This window comes from Arachis hypogaea, chromosome 3, assembly GCF_003086295.3.
Source record: "Arachis hypogaea cultivar Tifrunner chromosome 3, arahy.Tifrunner.gnm2.J5K5, whole genome shotgun sequence".
Classification (NCBI taxonomy): domain Eukaryota; kingdom Viridiplantae; phylum Streptophyta; class Magnoliopsida; order Fabales; family Fabaceae; genus Arachis; species Arachis hypogaea.
In genome coordinates, this window is record NC_092038.1 from 30,187,130 (window position 1) to 30,202,368 (window position 15,239).

At 33.8% G+C, this 15,239-nt stretch overlaps 1 long non-coding RNA gene and 1 other non-coding gene across 2 annotated transcripts; one reads left to right on the forward strand and one right to left on the reverse strand.

Annotated features, from left to right (window-relative positions):
- Window positions 1–1,735: 1,735 nt before the first annotated feature.
- LOC112793264 (small nucleolar RNA R71) lies at window positions 1,736–1,839 on the reverse strand. Its single transcript, XR_003197966.1, has one exon. It is a non-coding gene; the product is annotated as a small nucleolar RNA R71 (small nucleolar RNA).
- A 3,832-nt stretch (window positions 1,840–5,671) lies between these two features.
- Window positions 5,672–12,512, forward strand: LOC112790101 (uncharacterized). The gene is made up of 2 exons (XR_003196501.2): window positions 5,672–6,484; window positions 12,048–12,512. It is a non-coding gene; the product is annotated as an uncharacterized lncRNA (long non-coding RNA).
- Window positions 12,513–15,239: the final 2,727 nt, after the last annotated feature.

A 15,239-nucleotide genomic window follows, 5' to 3' on the forward strand; every position in this document is an offset into this window, starting at 1 on the left:
TTAAATTTTCTTGTTTTGTGTTGTATGATATTTTTCATGTGTATTTTTGCATTCATAGTGTCTAAACATGAAAGATTTCCAAGTTTGGTGTCTCGCATGTTTTCTTTGCATAAAAAATTTTTCAAAATATGTTCTTGATGTTCATCATGATCTTCAAAGTGTTCTTGGTGTTCATCTTAACATTCATAGTGTTCTTGCATGCATCATGTGTTTTGATGCAAAATTTTCATGTTTTGGGTCATAATTGTTTTTTTCTCACTCATCATTAAAAATTTTTAAATAAAAAATATCTTTTCCTCTTTTCTCTCAAAATTTCGAAAATTTGAGTTGACTTAGTCAAAATTTTTTTAAAATTAGTTATTTCTTGTAAGTCAAGTCAAATTTTCAATTTTTAAAAAACTTTATCTTTTCAAAACTTTTTCAAAAAATCAAATCTTTGTCATTTTTCTTACTATTTTTCGAAAATTTTAATTTAATTTTTCAAAATTTTTTTCTTATTTTATTTCAAATTTTCAAGACTTAACTAACAAGTAATGTGAATGATTAAAAAATTTGAAGTTTGTTACTTTATTGTTAAGAAAGGTTTAATCTTTAAATTCTAGAATCATATCTTTTAGTTTCTTGTTAGTCAAGTAATTAATTTTAATTTTAAAAATTAAATCTTTTCCAACCATATCTTTTTAATCATATCATTTTATCATATCTTTTTCAAAATTTTATCTTTTTAAAAAATTTGATTTCAAAATATCTTCTTATCTTCTTATCTTTTCAAATTTGATTTTCAAATCTTTTTCAACTAACCAATTGACTTTTTGTTTGTTTCTTATTTTTTTCAAAACCACCTAACTACTTTTTCCTCTCTAATTTTCGAAAATTTCTCCTTCCTTTCTAAAATTCTTTTAATTAATTAATTATTTTAAATTTTAATTTTAATTTTATTTCACCTTTAATTTTTGAAAATCATTAACTCCTTTTCAAAAATTATTTTCGAAAACTTCTCTCTCTCATCTTATTCTAATTATTTATTGATTTACTAACACTTCTCTTCATCTCAAATCTCTGCTCCTATCCTCACCCTTGTGTTTGGATTATTTATTCTTCTTCACTCTTATTCCCTTTCTTCTTCTACTAATATAAAGGAATCTCTATACTGTGACATAGAGGATTTCTCTTCCTTTTCTGTTCTCTTCTTTCTCATATGAGTAGGAACAAGGAAAAAGGCATTCTTGTTGAAGCTGATCCTGAACCTGAAAGGACTCTGAAGAGGAAACTAAGAGAAGCTAAATTACAACAATCCAGAGACAACCTTACTGAAATTTTTGAACAAGAAAAGGATATGGCAGTCGAACCCAATAACAATAATACAAGGAGGATGCTTGGTGATTATACTACACCTACTTCCAAGTTTGATGGAAGAAGCATCTCAATTCCTGCCATTGGAGCAAACAATTTTGATCTGAAACCTCAACTACTTGCTCTAATGCAACAAAACTGCAAGTTTTATGGACTTCCATCAGAAGATCCCTACCAGTTTTCAACTGAGTTCTTGTAGATCTGTGAGACTGTTAAAACTAATGGAGTAGATCCTGAAGTCTACAGGCTCATGCTTTTCCCTTTTGCTGTAAGAGATAGAGCTATAACATGGTTGGACTCACAACCTAAGGATAGCCTAGACTCTTGGGATAAGCTGGTCACATCCTTCTTGGTTAAATTCTTTCCTCCTCAAAAGCTGAGCAAGCTTAGAGTGGATGTTTAGACCTTCAAGCAAAAAGATGGTGAATCCCTCTATGAAGTTTGGGAAAGATACAAGCAGATGACCAAAAAGTGTCCTTCTGACATGTTTTCAGAATGGACCATGATAGATATATTCTATTATGGTCTGTCTGAGTTCTCTAAGATGTCACTGGATCATTCTGCAGGTGGATCCATTCACCTAAAGAAAACGCCTGCATAAGCTCAGGAACTTATTGAAATGGTTGCAAATAACCAATTTATGTACACTTCTGAGAGGAATTCCGTGAATAATGGGACACCTCAGAGGGAAGTGAGTTATTGAAATTGATGCTCTGAATGCCATATTGGCTCAGAACAAAATGTTGACTCAGCAAGTCAACATGATTTCTCAAAGTCTGAATGGATGGCAAAATGCATCCAACAGTACTAAAGAGGCATCTTCTGAAGAAGAAGCTTATGATCCTGAAAACCCTGCAATGGCAGAGGTAAATTACATGGGTGAACCTTATGGAAACACCTATAATTCTTCATGGAGAAATCATCCAAATTTCTAATGGAAGGATCAACAAAAGCCTCAACAAGGCTTTAATAATGGTGGAAGAAACAGGTTTAGCAATGGCAAGCCTTTTCCATCATCTTCTCAGCAACAGACAGAGAATTTTGAGCAGAGCACCTCTAACTTAGCAAATATAGTCTCTGATCTGTCTAAGGCCACTTTAAGCTTCATGAGTGAAACAAGGTCTTCCATTAAAAAATTTGGAGGCACAAGTGGGCCAGCTGAGTAAGAAAGTTACTGAAACTCCTCCTAGTACTCTCCCAAGCAATACAGAAGAGAATCCAAAGAGAGAGTGCAAGGCCATTGATATAGTCAATATGGCTGAATGCAAGGAGGAAGGGGAAGACGTGAATCCCAATGAGGAAGGCCTCATGGGACGTCTCCCAACCAAGAAGGAGTTCCCTATTGAGGACCCAAAGGAATCTGAGGCTCATATAGAGACCATAGAGATTCCATTAAACCTCAATCTGCCATTCATGAGCTCTGAAGACTATTCTTCCTCTGAAGAGAATGAAGATATAACTGGAGAGCAAGTTGCTCAATATCTAGGAGCCATCATGAAGCTGAATGCCAAATTATTTGGTAATGAGACTTGGGAAGGTGAACCTCCCTTGCTCATCAATGAACTAGATACATGGGTTCAGCAAACCTTACCTCAAAAGAGACAAGATCCTAGCAAATTCTAAATATCCTGTACCATAGGCACCATAACCTTTGAAAAGGCTCTGTGTGATCTAGGGTCAAGCATAAATCTTATGCCACTCTCTGTAATGGAGAAGCTGGGGATCATTGAGGTACAGCCTGCCATATTTTCATTACAAATGGCAGATAAGTTAGTAAGACAGGCGTATGGATTGGTAGAGGACGTGTATGTAAAGGTTGAAGGCCTTTACATCCCTGCTGATTTCATAATCCTAGACACTAGGAAGGAGAAGGATGAATGCATCATCCTTGGAAGACCTTTTCTGGCCACAGCAGGAGTTGTGATAGATGTTTACAGAGGAGAATTAGTCCTTCAATTGAATGGGGACTACCTTGTGTTTAAAACCCAAGGGTGTTCTTCTATAACAATGGAGAGGAAGTATGAAAAGCTTCTCTCAGTACAGAGTCAAACAAAGCCCTCACAATCAAACTCTAAGTTTGGTGTTGGGAGGCCACAATCAAACTCTAAGTTTGGTGTTAAATCCCCACATCCAACTCTAAGTTTGGTGTTGGGAGTCTACAACATTGACTTTATCACCTGTGAGGCTCCATGAGAGCCCACTGTCAAGCTAGTGACATTAAAAAAGCGCTTATTGGGAGGCAACCTAATTTTTATTTATCTAATTTTATTTTTTATTTTATTGTTCTTTTATATTTTATTAGGTTCATGATCATGTGGAGTCACAAAATAAATATTAAAATTAAAAATAGAATAAAAAATAGCAGAAGAAAAATCACACCCTAGAGGAAGGACTTACTGGCGTTTAAACGCCAGTAAGGAATATCTGGCTGGCGTTCAACGCCAGAACAGAGCATGGATCTGGCGTTGAACGCCAGAAACAAGCAACATCCTGGCGTTTAAACGCCAGGAATACACACTGAGGAAAGCTGGCGCTGAACGCCAGAAACAAGCATGGAACTGGCGTTCAACGCCAGAAACATGCTACAAATGGGCGTTGAACGCCCAAAACAAGCATGAAGTTGGCGTTCAACGCCAGAAACAAGCAATAATTTGGCGTTGAACGCCAGAATTGCATGCAGAAGGCGTTTTACACGCCTCATTGGTGCAAGGATGTAAGGAGTGTCGATGTGTGTCGTGTCCGAAATGTGTCCAACACAGAGATACGACAAATCAAAGAAGTGTCTGTGTTTCATAGATATACACACATGTACGTAAATAAATTTTAAATTGAACAAAAATACTATTTTTTAAGAAAAGTATTTTTTTTTACTCAAAAAAACCAACGCAAATTAGTATTAAATATCCAACATGTAAGAATGACAAACAGGCCTAAACCTACTAGTTAAGTCTACCGAGTCGATATTTATAACCCGCCAAAAAAAGCGACGGGTTGGGCTAGAAAATTAAAACCGCCACACATCAAAAATCCGTCTAACTCGCATCGTTTAAACCATGGGCATTGCGGTGCGGGACAGGCGTCCCTGCCAGGTTTAGAATTTTTTTGAAGATGTTCTAATTCAGTGTTTTGGATTATATTTTACGTTTGATTGATTATGTTCTAAACTTGTAAATGTTTAAATATATATTTTGGACAATATTTATTTTATTTTGGACAATGTTAGTTTTATTATTTTGTTTCAAAAAACTTGGTTTATGATTATGTTTATTACGTATTTATAATTATAAAAACTTTAATGTTTGTTAATTTAAAAATTATAATTTTTTTATGCCTTTAGAAATTATAAATTTATTAAAATAGTGGTGAAATTAGATATATTATTTAATACTTTTTTTGGTAATTTATATTATTTAATATTTAATAATAAAAAAATAAAAAAAGAGATTTGACGGATTTGGTCCGACAGCCCGCTATTAGACGGGGTGGGGTGAGATTTTAGAACCGCCTCATTAAACGGGGTTGGGCCATTGGTGGACTTTGGGCGGGCAGGGCGGACTTCCCTACTTGTCATCTCTACCAACATGACAACTTATAGTTTTTATATATAAGTAAAAGTATTTTAGTAAATTTCTACTTTGCAAGAATTTCACAAGTTTTGGTAGGGCGATGCCTCTACTCTCATATACTTCCTAATTTTTTTATTGGGGCAAATTTTTATCTTTGTGAAAATTTTGTAGTTTCTATTTAATTCTCCATTGTAGGTAAATTCTATTAGTATCCTTTTATAAATATTTTTGTTATTTCTAATTAAAATTTGATTTTAATTTTGATAGAATGGAATGGTCATATAAAATCATTTTACATGATCGTTTAACTACATCATTCATTTAAATAACCAACCATTTACTCATTAATTGTCGAAAGTAGTTATTTTTATTAACGTTATATAATTAGATGTATATATAAAATTCTTTTATACAGTACATCAAAATTAAATTATTAAAGTTTATTATAAACTAAAAAATCTAAAAAATTATTCTTTAAAACCGATTTTAAATATTACTTTTCAAAAATAAGTAAATAAATAAAAAATGTCAAATTAATGTATTAATTTGACATTTATTTCTTTTTTATTTATATTATTGTTTATTAATACATTAATTTGACATTTATTTCTTTTTGATGACATATTGCTTTTTTTTAATATTAAAAATAGAAAAAACTATTTTTTATGAATTATAAATAAAAAAAAAAGATATCTTGGAAAAAAAAATTGACAATAATACAATTCATATATATACTATACAGAATACATTATATGAACTTATGAAGCATAGACAAAAAAGAAGGGCTCATGCGAGGAAATTATGATTTATGATGTTGGGGAACCTGATTATCAAATCAGCGCTAATCTTATAGCTTGGTTGTGAATTGTGATCTCTAACAAGAAGCATAAACATGACAAGCGAAGGCTCATGCGAGCGGCTGCAGCGGGCGCTATTGGAATGCCACCGTCGAATCCCGGCAGGTCCTAGCCGCGACTCAGCTTGCCGTCACCTTAACCACGCCTTGGCCAACTGCCTTGTTTTTCTCTCCTGCCCTCATGAATCCGAGGCGGTGCGCACCCTCTGCTCCAGCGCTGGCACCGCTCTCAAGCGCTCCCAGTGCCAACAGGCTCAACTCTCTCTCTCCCTTTGCCTCTCTTCTCATCAGCAATAGTTTGTTGTAACTCTTCCGCCCCCAAACTGCCAAACATCCCTAACACTCTGTTGAATGTTTCTTATTCTGAATTATATACATACCTTACCGTTGTTTCACCTTTGAAATATCATGAATCCAAATTCTATGAAAGTGTGCTGATTCCATGTAACTAACCCTCTGCTGCCAATTTTTTTGTCAGGAAAATGTTCTTCCCTAGTTCCCTTTAACTCATTCCCAATTTTATCCTCCTGCTTTTTGAAACCCTAATATTTCTCTCTTTCTCTAGTACAATGCGTACTGAATGATGATGGCCCAAATTCATTTCCCGAACTCTGCAGAATGCCGAATTTGGTGCTGCTTCTCTGTTGCAGGACATTGCCTTCTGCAAGATCAAGAATGTGAGTCTCATGTTGTACAAATGAATTCCAAGGTAATTCGTCCTTTTGAATTTTCCTTTCAATGTTGGGTGCTTGGTTTCTTTGTCATGAATACTTGGCTTTTCCTTGTTCTTATTTCCATTTTTTCACTGTTGTTGTCTCTTATCTTCAACTGAAATTCGAACAAACCAGAGGTGGGAACTTCTAACTTCTAAGAAAGCTAAAAAAACTGTTAGTCTTTATTAATAGTTTATCATGTGTTGTTTAATTTTTAGTTGGTTAGAGACATTTATTGAGGAGAAAAGTTAAGAGTACATGGAGAGAATATATGATATCATCACAAGAAAAAAGAATGAGAAAATTAGGTGTTACGACTTATGAGATTGAATCGTGTGAAAGACATGCTAATTTCTTTGTACGTCTAACACGTCTCAAAAGACCATCTAAAGAGAACAACACAAAAGCAGAAGTCCCCTTGAAAATTCTCTCATTCCTTTCTTGCCAAAGACACTAGTGAAACAACAAGAGATGAATATTTTCAAAGAAACTTAACTTGCTTTTGACTCAATTTAATGACAAGAAAAACTGTGTATTCTTCAAATAAAGATTGTAATAGAACAATGCAAAAGTACGTGAGATATTGATCATGGCTTTAGACAACATCTTGGATATTATGAGGCAAAGTAGTGAAAGGCATTCACTTTTGTTACATGATAGCAACAGGGGAAAGAAGAGAAGCTAATAAAGGAATTAGATTTTGGGCATGAATAGTGAGAGATAGCAATTCTGTTTCTGATTCTTTGGAGGACCCATATTCAGTAGATAATCTTTCTAGACCTTTTTTCTGAAGGTTTAGATTTGTCCCCCATCCATCTTGAAAAGGAAACTTTTGTGCAATGACCTTTTGAGGAAGAGGAAATTAGGCATGCTATTTGGAGTATGGACAAATACAAAACTCCTGTTCAACACGGTTTTACTGCAACCTTTATTCAAGGGTGTTCGGATATCATTAAAGATGATCTTTTGAAGGTGTTTGATGAATTTCATAAGGAAAGATTGTTGTTAAGATTAATCTTATTTTAGTCACATTGATTACTATGAAAGATAGGTCAGTTAGAGTTCAACATTTTAGACTGTTGAGCCTTGCGTCTAGTCTGTATAGGATAAACACAAAGGTCCTTTTGATCAGTTTGAGTGATGTTTTAGGAGGCACCGTCTCGGAAATCAAAGTGCTTTTGTAGCTGTTAGGCAAATCGTCGATGTAACTTTGATTGTGGTGTCTGATATGAGAAAGCAAGTGAAAGAAAGTCTAGTTTTCAAATTAGACTTTGAGAGAGCTACGACAGGGTCAACTGGGGTTTATTGGATGAAGTGAAAGGGTTTAGCTTTAAATGAAAATTTGGATTTTAGGTTACCTTTTACAAGTACTTTCTCGTTATTATTAATGGTGAACCAAAGACATGGTTTTGTGGTGAGGGGTTTGAGGTAAGATGATCCTCTATCCCCCTTTTTAATCAATTTAGTGGTGGATGTTCTTAGTTGATTTATTTCTAGAGCAGAGAGAGGAGGGGGCTTGTTAAAGGTGTCAGAGTGGGACTTGAAAGGATTGTGGTTCTCAACTTCTCATGCAATTTGTTGATGATACCATTTTGATTTTGGAAAATGATAAAGATAGCTACTTTCATATTTTCAAGCTAACCTCTAGTTTGAAGATCAATATGTGGTTTGTCTAATCTTAAGCCTTGAATGACTACAGTGCATACTAATATAGGTAGGGTGCTGATAAATGATTTTACATTTGGCCCTAGTAAGAGGGTAGTGTCATCAATAGCTTTGGCCTTTGCCAGGGCACTATGTGATGACTTGTTGGAAGGAACCTAGTAACACTCTTGTGGTGGTGCTTGGTTAGTTGATGATGCTAATATGTTGTGCCCTGACGAACAAAACCTGTGTTGTAGTTGAATTTCCAGCTTGGCATTACTAACGTTGTCTTCCCATTATTATATTTTCAAAGTTTAGAATAAAGAAAAAGACTGAAAGCATTTTTCTGTTTCGGGTGTATATTCTCTTATAAGAACTTCAAAATATGAACATTAGGATGCATTTATGTGTACTTATTTCACCATTATACATATAGGAAGCATAAACATACCAATTTAATTGTGTCTGGATGTTCAACACTGAGGCATGGTTATATTGATACAAACCATGTTCATGAATTTGTTTGTGTCCGAACCAAAATATGATTTTTCAGCTCAGGAACTTGTTGCCTATAGCTAAACAAACACACGTGGAACATGGCAAGACATGTGGCTAACATGACCTGCAGATGGTCAGCACACAAACAAAAGCAATTTGTTTTCCTCAGTTTCTTGATAAATTGCATTCGAAATCCTTGGTGTAAAACTAAAGAGAAAAAAGAAAGCCTAACCTAGAGTTCAACCTAATATTATTTATCCAATAACCAACCCGTACCTTAAATAATGCTCTCCTTGCCCTCGTAGGGTTACTATCTAGCTTAATCCACTCTCTAATATCAAAATAAAACCTATTTACTAAACCTTAACATAGGGTTTTGAAAAAAATGAAGGGGAATAGGGAGAGAAAACTCTTTTCACCTTTGTACTGCGAAAACCTAAGGCATAGGGCTCCTAAAATTCAAATCAAAGTTGCAAGAACCAAAATAACAAATCTTAATTTCGGGAGAATCCTAACACAAAAATACCGTGAAAATAAGAAGAGAGGAGGGATTTTCTCGAGTTCTTACTGATAAAACATATGTTTGCATAGAGAGAAGTGAGAAGAACACTTTGATCAAAACAGATTTTTTATTGGAGTTTCGAAATGATCAGAAATTGAAGGAGTGATAATGCTTTAGGATTTCCTCTTCTTTCTCTCTCACTCTTGTAACTCTCTGGTTTCCCAGGGAAGGGAAAAAGAAAAATGAAAAAAGAAAGAGTGAGTGGCCACAGGTATCATTTAAGTGGGTGAGGGGTGTTTTTCTCCTTTCACGCCCTATTTAGGGGCCAAATTTTAAAGGCATGTGTTCTGGTTTTATTCAATAATTTTTTGGTCCTTTTTTTCGTTTTACTTTTTTCCGTTGGTGGTACGGAGCTGATCTAAATATGTACAATTACTTGTGCCACATAAACTTTTTTCCCAAAAAATAATTATATTTTCACATTCCATATAATTTTTCAAGTTCAAATATTATCAGTGAATTTTCGAATTGAAAAGTTTAAATTTTTAGCATATTAAACCGAGTCAGTGGTTTAAACCCTGTTAAATCCAAATTTTAATATAGAATTGTCTAAATAATTTCCCGAGTCTTATTGTGTAGAATAGTTTTGAAATTATGAGTATAGTTTTTCTTGTCTCTTTAATCCAAAAAGGAAAATGTATCTTTGCTTCTTCCTATATATGCAAATATTCCCAGATAAACTAAAAAGGGATTAGGCCATGGAGTAGGTTTTAACTCTTAGGAAGTAGAGAATATTTTTGGAATGTTAAGAAGGAATATATAATAATTAGGATAAAGTACTATTTTGGTCTCCAATGTTTGGGTCAAATCCTAATTTGGTCCTTAGTGTTTCAAACGTCTTATTTTTGTTTCAAAAAAGTTTCAAACAGGTTTAAGTTGTCCTACTGTTAAATTTGACACTAATAGTTAACAGAGTGAGTGATGTGGATGTTAATAACGTTACTAGTTAAGTCATATATTCTTCCATGTGTTAGAAAAACATAATTAAAACCTTTTTGTAACACTTCTTAATTTTCTTTTGGTACAAAACTCCAAATCCTAACAATCAATAATCAACGTTTCAAAATCAAAAGAAAAACTTTTATATTAGTGATCGTTGGTATATCGATTTTACTTACATACTGAAATCAAATGTTATTGGCTCTTCAATATATGAATTGTTTGCGTCAAATTAATGGTGGACAACATTGAACCCACCTAAAATATTTTTGGGATTGAAATAGGACGTTTGAAAGTTTTTGGGACTGAAATAGGACGTTTGAAACGTTAAAAGACTAAATTAGGATTCGACTCAAACGTTGGGGACCAAAATAATACTTTACCTTAATAATTATTATCTGATTTTTATGCTGCATGCTAATAATTGTAATCTGGGATCATCATAAACTACATGGTGCCTATTAACTCTGTGTGTGTTTTTCTAGGTCTCGCTCAAAGCCTAGATGATTATTTCGAATTTTTGGGGTCACTTTCATGGTGCGCTTTTTCAGCTGAAATACGTAGGTAGTGAATGCTTTATATCCAAAGAAGCTAATAATTTTAAGACTTGGGCATAACGAGATTTTTAGGTTTGCTTTCTATATATCACAGGGCCTTTTAATTTCGTTCTCCCTTTTCTGATCTCTCTCTCTCTCTCTCTCTCTCTCTATATATATATATATATATGGCATGGGGGGAATAAAACTACCTCTTCTGCTCGTGCTATTACTGTATTAGTCCACGATGAATTTGTGTAGTATATGAATGACTACAGGTTTTGTATCTTGTGTTGTATCTCTGATGTACTGAGCCCAAAATTGCGCTGTGAACCCAAACATATAGGTTGCAGTTGTTTACAAGTAGTGGATACTGAGATAGAGATACAGAGATATAGACACAGACATTATGTCTAGCGATACTGAATTAGTGCATTTTATGTTTTTTTTATTATTTCTATTAATTTTGTAATTATATTTTTTATCATTATAATTTTCTTCTTAAAGTTTTTGTATGAATAATAATAATAATAATAAAATTTTTATAGTATTTTTTATATTTAGTTTATCATTGGAGGGGTAGGTGCAGAAAAGCAGATGGTTCTTATTAGGTAGACATTCATAAATTCTTGAGGGTATGGAATTAATTAGTGTTGATGAATACAAGACTCAATTATTTCTGCATAAATATCTTTAACTTTATCTTGACTAATAAACCAAGCTTGAAAAACATTCAGTTCATATTTCTTGATAACAAAACATGTAATACACACTTCGAGAATCAACTTGAGTTGATGAGTAGTCAGTTCAATTGTTTGCTTAAACAAGTGTTGCAGATTTGAATCCTGTTTTGTGCATGCTGCAATTCATTGGTTAGTGGCTAATCTGTAACGGATTAGTTTTTGACCTGTCAGATTGGGAAATACCGTGGATTAGATTGTTTGTTACAAAAGCCAAAAGTGTTAAATTCCTCGTACTTCGGCTAGGAGCCCAAAAAAAAGTGTTGCTCGAGATCTTTGTATTTCTTAACTTTTTAAAAATAATGACCGCCTGGCCTCTTATTGTTGGAAACAAATAAGGAATAGATTTTCTCAATTTTTTTTTTATTGAGGGAGTAAAACTCTAATCCTTGAATATTTCCTTTTTCATGTTTTTTTTTTGGTTTCATTTATAAAATTAATAGTAATAGATCACACTTTATTCTTTTAAGTGAAAAAAAAATTGAGAGGATTCATTCCCAAAGCTAAGTGATGCATGAGTATCATAAGTGTCTTTTTTTGTATGATTTGTATGGTGATTTGTTGATTTTCTAAAGGATTTAGGTGAATTATGCCCTAGTGGATGCTATTTTGAGTTGTTGTGGCTTTTTATTGATTTCAGGTAGCATTCGGTAGAATTCATAAAGAAGGAAAGCAAGGAAATTGTCTTTGACATTGTGGCGTTAAACGCCGTTGGACCATGGAACCCTCACATTCTTTTCTGGACGTGTGGCGCTAAACGCCGCTCTCCCGGCGTTTAGCACCGGACCACAAGCCTCACCATTCCTCCCTGCCTTGGTGGCGCTAACTAATTGTATCTCATGGTGAACTGGATAAATATCAAAACTCTGAATTTTAGTTGAGCGTTACTTCACTGCGAAAAAAGAATCAAATTAAACCAATAGAAACTAGCTGCTAGATCTGTTAGCAAAGTGAAAATGTACCATCCCATGGCAAACTGATGTAGCTTGCTCCTTGGGTCTCTATTTTGTCTTCCATGTTTGTTTGTTTTTTTATTTTTATCTTTTGAATGTTTGTCGACAGAAGATATTTTAGAAATTCACTATAAAACTTAAATACATTAAAAGAAGGTGCATAAGATATTTAAGAGAGAAGGTATCCACTCACTGCAAGATTAAATACTATAGGAAAATAATGTCCCATCTCCAAAATAGAACATTATGGGAGCCCAATAAGCTTGTCATCTTGATAATCTTATGGTATAGTTTATTTAGAAACAAAATTAAAGCATGATTTAAATTTGTTTTAAAATTTTAGAAATAATTGCCGAAAATAATATTACTTTGATATCAATTGAATTTCTTTGATATTGACAGCAAATTAATATGTAGTATAATAATTGATTAGTAATAGTTCAACTGATTTCTAACAATTTTTCAAATAAATTAATACTTAATAAAAAAATGTTGACAAATTAGTCTTTAATAACATAAAAGGATAAAAATTAGTCTTTTATCTTTTCAAATTTCGCTTTACAATACTATTTTTGGAAAAAGGAAAATGCTAAAAGATTAATCCTTTTAGTAGAAAAAGAAAAGTTTTTTAAAAAATAATCTCTCTACATTATAATCTCCTATGTGAGTAATTCCTAACTTTTTTGCTTTTGATAAAATAAAAAATCTATAATGATAATTACAAAAACATGTATTTTTCATTTTTTTTTATTATGAAAAATGTTAAACCCAACAAATGTGATCGAATGTAAGGACCAAGGACTAAGGTCATTATTCTTTAACTAAGTATTAAGATTTAAATTTTGTTGTTTTTAGACGGATAAAAGATCTTAAAATTTTAGTGCAATTGTCAGATATTTATATCCATCAAAGTATTTGCAAATTATCGCGTTAAATGACAATCTAAATAATTGTGATTAAAATTTAAAAATGTTAGGCAATCAAATAATTTTTAAACTAAATCTAACCAAGTTATGTTTATGGTATATGCGTATTTTCTTCTTCTCTTTTAGAGTTTGAGTTTTTTTTTTTCCTTCTCATTCTCTTTCGCGTTTGATCTCTTCTCTTTTTTATCATCATCATCATCATCATCATCATGTTTTCTTAGTTCAATATCACACACTTAGTTTAATAGTAATAAAAGCATATCCTAAATTCAGTCTCTTGTATCTAGGCTATAATCTATCACAGTAACGAAGTAGCAGAATAGTAAATAAGCACAGAGTACAGGAAACAAAGATAAATCATAAAACACAATTATAGAGAATTTGCAGAAAGTACAAATACAGAGGAAATATGACAAACTGTAACATCCTTACTACCAGAATGTCACGCTTCCGGCTGCGCTATTCTGATAGCGTGGATATTACAACAACTTCCATATACATATATAATAATAAAGTATGAGTCTTTAACTCGAAACCATGCACGGTTTTCTTTTGAAAAATCAAAAAATACTTTTCCCTTCGTTTTACAAACATGTAAACATACAATACCAATCACAACACTTCAGAACACTTCTCAATTATACACATATATACATACAAAGATCCTTTAATACAAGTAACTTACAAACATTAATCATCATTACAATCACGACTCCTATCCCTCTGTTAAAACTAGTACCAACAGAATGCTCCCACAGCACTCGATAAAACAAAAACTAACTGAATAGGTTACCCTTTAGGCAAAATACTCTCAGCTGGAATTTATTGAATGGAAATGAAGAAATTACAATAGAATAGAAAAATGATAGCAGAGAAATTTTGAGAGTCCTCTTCTCTCCTAGCCTAGGCCTTTCCAAGTCTTTTCCTGCCTTAATACCTATTCGGTTCCTTCTTTTATTGCCTCACCCTCTCTCTAATCGAAATCTTCACAATCATGCAGTTCCTTGATTCTCCTCTGATTGATTCAATCAGTTATAGCCTCCTAAAATCATGCAGTCCCTGATTCTCCTCTAACTGATTCAATCAGTTATTGCTTCCTAAAATAAATCAGTTATTTAAATCAGTTATTCCTCCCTTTCCTTTATTATTTCGTCTAGAATAATGATAAGGTAAAGGGATTATTATCTTCCCTTTTTTAGCTGACTGCACTACTGACTCAGCATTTTTCTCAGGGTATGTAACAATACCCTCCCCTTGAAGCATCGCCTTGTCCTCAAAGTGAAAGGAGGGAAAACTGGCCTGGATCTCTCTTGCTGCCTCCCAAGAATTTTTAAATTTAGGGAGGTCCTTCCACTTGATCAAAACCTCTAGGTTCCCATCAGCCTTCTTTCTAACAGCCAATACATCTTCAGGTTCTGCTTGTAGTATATACTCCTCAGTCAAGGTTGCTGGTAGGGGCTGAACCTGAGTGTTGGGGTTTACACATTTCTTCAACAAGGAGACATGAAAAACTGGATGCACTCTTGCATTGGGGAGAAGCTTCAGCTTATAAGCAACTTGTCCAATTTTCTCTAGAATTTCATAGGGACCATAGAATCTAGCACTCAACTTTTGGTTTACTCTCCGGGCCAGTGTCTTCATCCGGTAGGGTTGCAGCTTGAGATATACATGTCTCCCTGGTTCAAAAACCACTTATCCCCTCTTACGATCTGCATATGTTTTCATCCGGTTCTGCGTCCTTTCTAGCTGGAATCGCAGCTCGTCCGGCATCTGATTGCGTTCCCCCATTAGAACTCTAACTTTCTCAACCACAGCCTCTCTCCCTCCTCTCAACAACATAGGAGGTTCTCTCCCGTAGAGTGCCTTAAATGGAGTCATTTTGATGGAGCCATGATAATTGGTATTATACCAATATTCAGCCCAACTCAACCAGCGAGGCCACTGCGTTGGTTT